This window comes from Mus caroli, chromosome 1 (genome assembly GCF_900094665.2).
Source record: "Mus caroli chromosome 1, CAROLI_EIJ_v1.1, whole genome shotgun sequence".
NCBI classification, from domain to species: Eukaryota; Metazoa; Chordata; class Mammalia; order Rodentia; family Muridae; genus Mus; species Mus caroli.
Genome location: NC_034570.1, coordinates 132,998,151 through 133,006,173, shown reverse-complemented (window position 1 = coordinate 133,006,173; position 8,023 = coordinate 132,998,151). Strand labels below are relative to the sequence as shown.

General features: G+C 39.4%; 1 pseudogene; it reads left to right on the top strand.

Moving 5' to 3' along the window:
- The first annotated feature begins 7,081 nt into the window (after positions 1–7,081).
- LOC110303349 lies at positions 7,082–7,800 on the top strand (annotated as a pseudogene).
- The last annotated feature ends 223 nt before the right edge of the window (positions 7,801–8,023 follow it).

The following is an 8,023-nucleotide window of genomic DNA, read 5'->3' as shown; positions in this document are numbered from 1 at the left end:
TGAGGACTAATAGTCATAAAGTACCATAATTTTATATTATTTCCAACAAATATCTAAGTAAGGCAGACTTTCCATTAAAGGTTGGTTTGACCATCCAAAGGATTTCAGGACTTTTGCCCCAATGCTGCTGTAGTGTTTGTAAGTTTGGTGTATGATTTCTAAGCAAGCAAAATTGTTCTAATTATCTGATTTTGAAAATAGTATCCAATTTAGTTTCATGGCTTATGAAGTACCTTTAGGGGTTTTGCCAGGATAGATTTATAGTATCAGAACAATAAATTTATCCTCAGAGTTTTGAGTCCCATTTATTCCCCCTTGCTGTTGGGTCACTAGGATATGAAATGTTAGAGTCTGGGTTACTTAAGTATCTGAGATTCCCCTTTATTGATTCTCATAAATTGTCATTTGTTTGTTTGTTTGTTTTTTGTTTGTTTCTTTGTTTTTCGAGACAGGAATTCTCTGTATAGCCCTGGCTGTCCTGGAACTCACTTTGTAGACCAGGATGGCCTCGAACTCAGAAATTAACCTGCCTCTGCCTCCCGAGTGTTGGGATTAAAGGCGTGTGCCACCATGCCCGGCATAAATATTTTATTTAGCAAAGTTTCCCATTTACCTCAAAAAGAAACAATACCAAAACTGATAAAAAACAAACAAATGAAAATCAAGTAAGCAAGCAAATAAACAAACATCCCTCTGCTATCGCTCACAACAAATAAGATTAGAGTTTTCAAATTTAACAGGTCAGAACTAGAAAATGTGATATGAATAATACTATCCCATCAGTTTTCCTTAGGAATTTAGCCCTTCTGCCAAGAACCATCTCAATGGTAATCTATTTTACTTGCATAAAAATTCTGATCAAAGATTTACCTTGAGGTGTCTTTGGAGAGACCAATTAAGAGTCACCATCATGTCATGGAGATATATCTCCTAATTATCCCACCACAACCTTGAATGAAACATGACCAACTGACCTCCATCAAAATTACATGCATAACTTTAGGGTTTAAACAACTTGGTAACTTTATGTTCAGTCTTTAAATACAATAATTAGCTGCTGGAGGCAACTGATTATATGTGCACTGTGTACCATGATCTTCTTTAGAAGAATTTTTTATTATATATTATTATAAAGAAATGAACTTAATCTACAGAAAATATTGGAAGATATGTTAGGACAATGGTAGCACAAAGCTTGTGGAAGCAAACAAATAATAACTAATTTGATTTAAAGCTCACACCATAAGATGGACTCTATACGTGATACATCCTAGGTGACCAAGAATGAGAGACTAAGTAACTGAAATAACTAGGACAAAACTAAATACCACTACGTTTGTGTGTGTGTGTGTGTGTGTGATGTCTCTTAATGATATTCTTCTATACTCATATATCAGTGCTAAATCAACCATAATCAATAAAGCTTCCATATGCAGCAGAAAGAATGAAAGCAGAGACACACAGCCAGATTTTATGTAGATAGAGAGAGGCCTAGAACAAGCAGACCTAATGGAATATCTCCAACAAATTCCTCCCTTCAGAACTCAGGAATCCTGTAGAAGGGAAGGCAGAAGGACTGCAAATGCTAGAGAGGATGGAGAACACCAGAAATAAAGGCTTTCTAAATCGATGAAGTGAACAAAGGTCATATTTCTAAATCGATGAAGTGAACAAAGGTCATATGAACTAGCAGCTATGAAGCAATAAGCACAGAACCCTGCATGGATCTGCATCAAGCCCTCTGCACGTGCTAACACATACATACATACATACATACATACATACATACATACATACATACATAGATACATACACACACAGACACACACACACAGACACACATTCAAACATATCACCTTTCAGTTTAGTGTTTCTATTATTCCAGAGTATTTGAACAAGGGACCTCTGGTTTTGTGCCTTCTCTCTGGACAGTTTTCCTTCTGTTTTTTGTTTTGTTTTGTTTTGGGTTACCTTGCATACAACTGTTATTTCCTCATGAGAGATTACAATAGAGTGGATCAGATACTATGCAATGTGTGGAGAAAAAGGTATGATAAGAGAGAGAGGAAGAGAGAGAGAGAGAACTCTATTTGGGATATATCATATGAGAATATAACTTATATTTCAAAAATTAATCATAAGAAAAAGAAATGAACATATTATTTCTCCCCACATTTAATTGTTTTGTTTTGCTTGAGATGAGATATTACATAGCCATGGCTAGCTGCAAAGTCACTGTCTTACTGTGTGGCTGACTGTGGCCTTAAACTACATGTCCTTCTATATACACTTCCTGAGCATTAGGGTTACTGTTGTGCCTTAACATGTCTAGTTCATACATCATTGAGGCTAAAATAAATGACTTTGTATATTATAGTCAAGTATCCTACCAACTGTTCTACACCCTAGCCTCCCTTCCTCCTTTTTTACAAAGTAATTTCAAACAGGAAAATACTATAAAGTACAGAATACAATCCACAGAACTCAAGAAGGTTAATAAAGTCCAGAGTGAGGTTGCCTCAATCCCACTTGGGAGGGTGAAGAAAGCAATCATGAGGGATAGAGGGAGGAAGGGACTTGGATAGGAGAGGAGGCTTGGAGGGGAAAAGGGAACATGATCAGGTACTGTGGGTGGGGAAGTGAAGCCCTGAGGGCCAGCAGAAAGAATGGAAACAGGCAACTTTGGAAGGTATGAGGTGGGGGTACCCTCTAGAATGTACCAGAGTCCTGGGAGGTGAGAGACTCTCAGGATTCAAAGGGAGAGACCCTAGATGAAATGCCTTACAGTGGGGAGAGGGAACTTGTAGAGCCCACCTCCAGTAGAAAGACAGGACAGCAAGTGAGGGACGAGGTTGCTATTCCACAGTCAAAACTCTGACCCATAATTTTTCCTGCCTGAAAGAATTACAGAGATGGAAATGTAGAGGAACCTGAGGAAAAGACGGTCCAGCAACATGCCCAACAGTGGGGAGTGGGAACTTGTAGAACCCACCTCCAGTAGAAAGACAGGGTATCAAGTAGAGGAATGGGGTTGCCATCCCATAGTCAAAAATTCTGACTCAGAATTGTTCCTGTCTGAAAGAAGTACAGGGACAAAAATGGAGAAGAGCCTAAGGGAAAGGAGGTTCAGTGACAGACCCAAATTGGGATCCAGCTCAAGGGGAGGCTCCAAGGCCTTTCACTATTATTGATGCCACGGTGTGCTTACAGACAGGAGTCTAGCATGAGAGGCCCACTAAGCAGCTAAAGGATTCAGATGCAGATATTTGAACCCAATGAATAGATAGAAGCTGCTAACCCCTGTGGTTGAATTTGGGAAGGCGTGAGGAAGTGGAGGAGAAGGGCAATTCTGTAGGAGGACCAGCAGTCTCAACTGACCTGTACCCCAATATCTTTCAGACACTTGACCACCAACCAAGGGGCATACAGCAGCTGATATGAGGCCCCTAACACATATACAGCAGAGGAATGCTTGGCTGGACTCAGTCAGAGAAGATGAATCTAACAATCAAGAGACTGAAGGTTCCAAAGAGTGGGGAGGTCTGTTGGGGTGATGGGGGTGGGGGTGGGGCGTCCTCATGGAGAAACGGGGTAGGGGGAGGTATGAGATGTGGAATAGTCAGAGGGTGGATTGGGTGGTGAATAAGATCTTGACTGTTAAATAGATTAAATAAAATTAAAGAAAAGTAATATTTTTACTTAATTAAAAATTTTTAATGGCATTCATTTATAGTCATTTATTACAAATCAGAATTTTGTCTATTTCTTCACCAGGGCTAAGTCACCACATTGAGTTGAATGATGGCAATATGTGTCTTTCATAAGATTAAGGAAGAATGAAATTTAATGGTATTGTTTTATGGAAGGAACACTCATATATAAAATATAATATACCTTAGGTACTAAATATGTTTAGTAATTATTTAAATCTTAATACCAGAATGTAAAGTTGAATTATTATTATTATTATTTTTTCTCTGTCCCTGGCTGTCCTGGAACTCACTCTGTAGACCAGGCTGGCCTCGAACTCAGAAATCTGCCTGCCTCTGCCTCCCAAGTGCTGAGATTAAAGGCGTGCACCACCATGCCCAGCTTTTTTTTTGGGGGGGGGGATATTTTTAAGAAAGGAATTTAAGGAAGTATTTCATATCATCTAAGGAAACTTACAGTGGATATGCTTAATATTTGAAACTATTTCTAGAAAATTGACAGTATTGACTCCAATTAAAAATTAATTAATATATCCTGTCAGGTTTCTGTCACTCTAATGAAAAATGTATATTACCTTTGTAGCAGTGTTATACTTTGGATTATTATTTTAGGGGTTAGGATCAACATTGGAAAATACCTTTGTTTTGAGCCTATGTCCAGGAAGCAAATGAGAAATTTTGGATTGCAACAAACTCATTTGAACACAAGCCACAGGACTTCTGTAGCTTCAACAGGAAATTCTACAGGAACTACTAATTCCCCCACAGTGTTACCCTCATCACTAACTCTTTAGCAGATTTGCTCTTGCCAATATTCAATACCTAACTTTTAGTATTAAGCAAATTAAACAGAATAATTGATTTGATTGTTTTTAGTGTGTGTGCATATGTGTGTTTCTGTGTATCTCCCTGAGTATGTAGGTACAGAGCATGGGCTGGTACACATGGAGATCACACTGTTGGGCCCCTGGAGTGGAGTTACAGGCAGTTGTGAGTACTTGATATAGTAGTTGGGAACCTAAAGCTGGTATTCTGCAAAAGCAATAAGCTCTCCTAAAAGCTGAGCTATCTTTTCAGTTTTCTGACATCTATCTATCTATCTATCTATCTATCTATCTATCTATCTATCTATCAATCATCTATCTATCTTTATTATTTATTATTCATGTAGTTACTGTTATTTGAGTTATTTGACTTTTTAAAATTTAATTTCAATTTTTTGCTTATTCATTTTCATTCTGCTCACTGCCCCCTCCCAGTCTCCATCTCCTACAATCCTTCTTCCATCACTCCCTTCCCTCCTCTTCTCCTCTGAGTGTGTGGCCTCCCCTTGAGTATACCCTGCTCCTAACACTTCAAGTCTCGGCAAGGCTAAGTGATTCCTCTTCCACTGAGGCCAGAAAATGCAGCTTGAAAAACATATCTTATATACAGACAACAGGTTTTGGGAAAGGTATCAGTCCAGTTGTTTGGGACCCACATGAAGGCCCAGGCATGTTTTTTGGTTGGTGGTTCAGACTATGAAAGCCCTAAGGATCCAGCTTAGTTGACACTGCTGGTCTTTCTGTGAAGTTCCCATCCCTTTCATGGTCTGTAATCATTCCTCCTGTTCTTCCATAAGAGTCTCCAAGCTCCATACACTATTTGTCTGTGATGTCTGTATCTGTCTGAGTCAGCTTCTGGGTGGAGCCTCTTGGAGGACAACTTGTCCCTGCTTGCAAAGATACAAAGTATCATAAACATAAATGTTAAGAATGAGTGCATGCCCATGAATGATTTTCAAAAATATTTAGGTGATATTAATTGGCTTTGCCCCTATTTAAAGCTTACTACAGGGGAGTTAAAACCTTTATTTGATATTCTTAAAGGGAGTTCTGATCCCACTTCCCCTAGATCCCTAACCTCAGGAAGATTGCTGGCCTTACAGCTAGTGAAAAAAATCTATTGAAGAACAATTTGTCACTTATATAGATTACTCCTTGCCGTTGCATCTGTTAATTTTTAATACGACTCATGTTCCTACAGGACTGCTATGGCAAAAGTTCCCTATAATGTAGATACATTTGAGGATTTAACCTAAACGTAATATCTTGCCATATCATGAAACAGTGGCCCAGATGATTATCACTAGAAGGAAGCAGGCACTAACTTATTTTGGCAAAGAGCCAGCTATTATTGTTCAACCTTACAGCGTAAGTCAAGACACTTGGCTAAACAACATAATACAGATTGGTTGCTTGCACAAATAGAGTTTAATGGAACTATAGACAGCCACTACCCCCAAGATAGGTTGATAAAATTTTTAAATGTACATGAGGTGATATTTCCTAAGATGACTTCTTTACAGCCTTTAAATAATGCTCTATTGATTTTTACTGATGGCTCCTCTAAAGGGCAAGCTGGATATCTTATTAATAATCAACAAGTTATCATAAAGACTCCTGGCCTTTCGACTCAGTTAGCCGAATTAACAGCAGTACTGAAGGTCTTTTAGTCTGTGCATGAGGCTTTTAATATCTTTACTGATTGTTTACATATTACACAATCAGTACCCTTATTGGAGACCTGTGGTACATTTAACTTTAATACGCCGTCAAGATCCTTGTTTTCAAAACTGCAAAACATCATTCTTGCCCGAAAAAAAACCGTTTTATATTGGCCACATACGATCTCACTCTGGTCTTCCTGGGCCTCTAGCTGAAGGCAATGATTGCATTGACAGAGCTCTAATAAGAGAAGCCTTAATTTCAGATCCTGTTGCTTTGGCCAAACGTGATCATGAAAAGTTTCATCTCTCTAGCCACACCTTAAGGCTCCAACATAAGATCACTAAAGAGCAATCAAGAATGACTGTAAAACATTGTCCTAAATGTATTACATTATCTCCAGTGCCACATTTAGGAGTCAATCCTAGAGGTCTTATGCCTAATCATATTTGGCAAATAGATATAACTCATTATGCGGAATTTAAATTTTAAAATATATACATGTTTGTATCGATACTTGTTCAAGATTTCTTTTTGCTTCTCTACATACAAGAGAGGCTTCTAAAAACGTAATTGATCATTGTCTACAAGCCTTTAATGACATCGGATTGCCTAAACTTATTAAGACAGATAACGGGCCATCCTATTCTAGTAAAAATTTTACTTTATTTTGTAAAGAATTTGGCATCAAACACGAAACTGGAATTCCTTATAACCCCATGGAACAAGAAATAGTTGAATGTGCTCATCGCACCTTAAAAAATTGGCTTTTTAAGACATAACAGGATATAAGGTCCCGCCGGCCGGCTGCGCTCCCCACCTTGCCTGCGCCCTCGCAAGCCTAGCAGATCTCCAAGCACCGAACATCCAGAGAGTCGCGCCACACGCCAACGGAGCAGACATGGGCAGAGCGATGGTGGCCAGGCTAGGGCTGGGGTTGCTGCTTCTGGCACTGCTCCTACCCACGCAGATTTACTGCAACCAAACATCTGTTGCACCATTTTCCGGTAACCAGAATATTTCTGCTTCCCCAAATCCAAGTAATGCTACCACCAGAGGGGGTGGCAGCTCCCTGCAGTCCACAGCTGGTCTCCTGGCTCTCTCTCTCTTCTACATCTCTACTGTTAGAGACTCAGGCCAGGAAACGTCTCTACTTCCCCATCTTCTACACCCACCCCAAATGGCAACCACAAGTCCAATGTGATCAGGAAGAAACAGGTCCACCTCGAATTGGCTGTTACCATACCTCAACAGAAAACACTGAGAATTCGAAATTCGACGGGATTAAAGGACGCGTGAAGGGTTTGAGAGAAGAGAGATGCCAGTATTGAACCTGCTGGAGTTTTACGTCCCTAGATGAAGACAGCATCCAGAATTGATGTGATTTCCTTGAATGTGGCTTAGGAAATGTGGACACTTAAAACTCTCACTTGAAATTGGGCATAGGTTTGATGTAGAGATAAGGACGGGGTGCGGAATGGAGACCCATTTTGTCATTGATTCATCTGACCGATAAGGCCATAGCGCAGATAGGTGATATTCAAAAGCTTCTCTGATGCTCTTTATGTATATGTTGGAAGGAACTACCAGGCGTTGCTTTAAATTCCCAATNTGTTGTTTCGTTACTACTAATTTAATACGCTAAGCTCTAGGTAAAGTTCCATGTTGTTGAACTATGATTGTTCTCTTTTGAATTGAACGTTTTACACCCTCCTCCTGTGGCTTTAGGTCTGACATTGTATTTGACCTTTATTAGTAATTAACATGTGCCAGGCAATTGTGGATTGGAACCCATCCCCAAATCCAGCCACCACTGAATAAATCTGA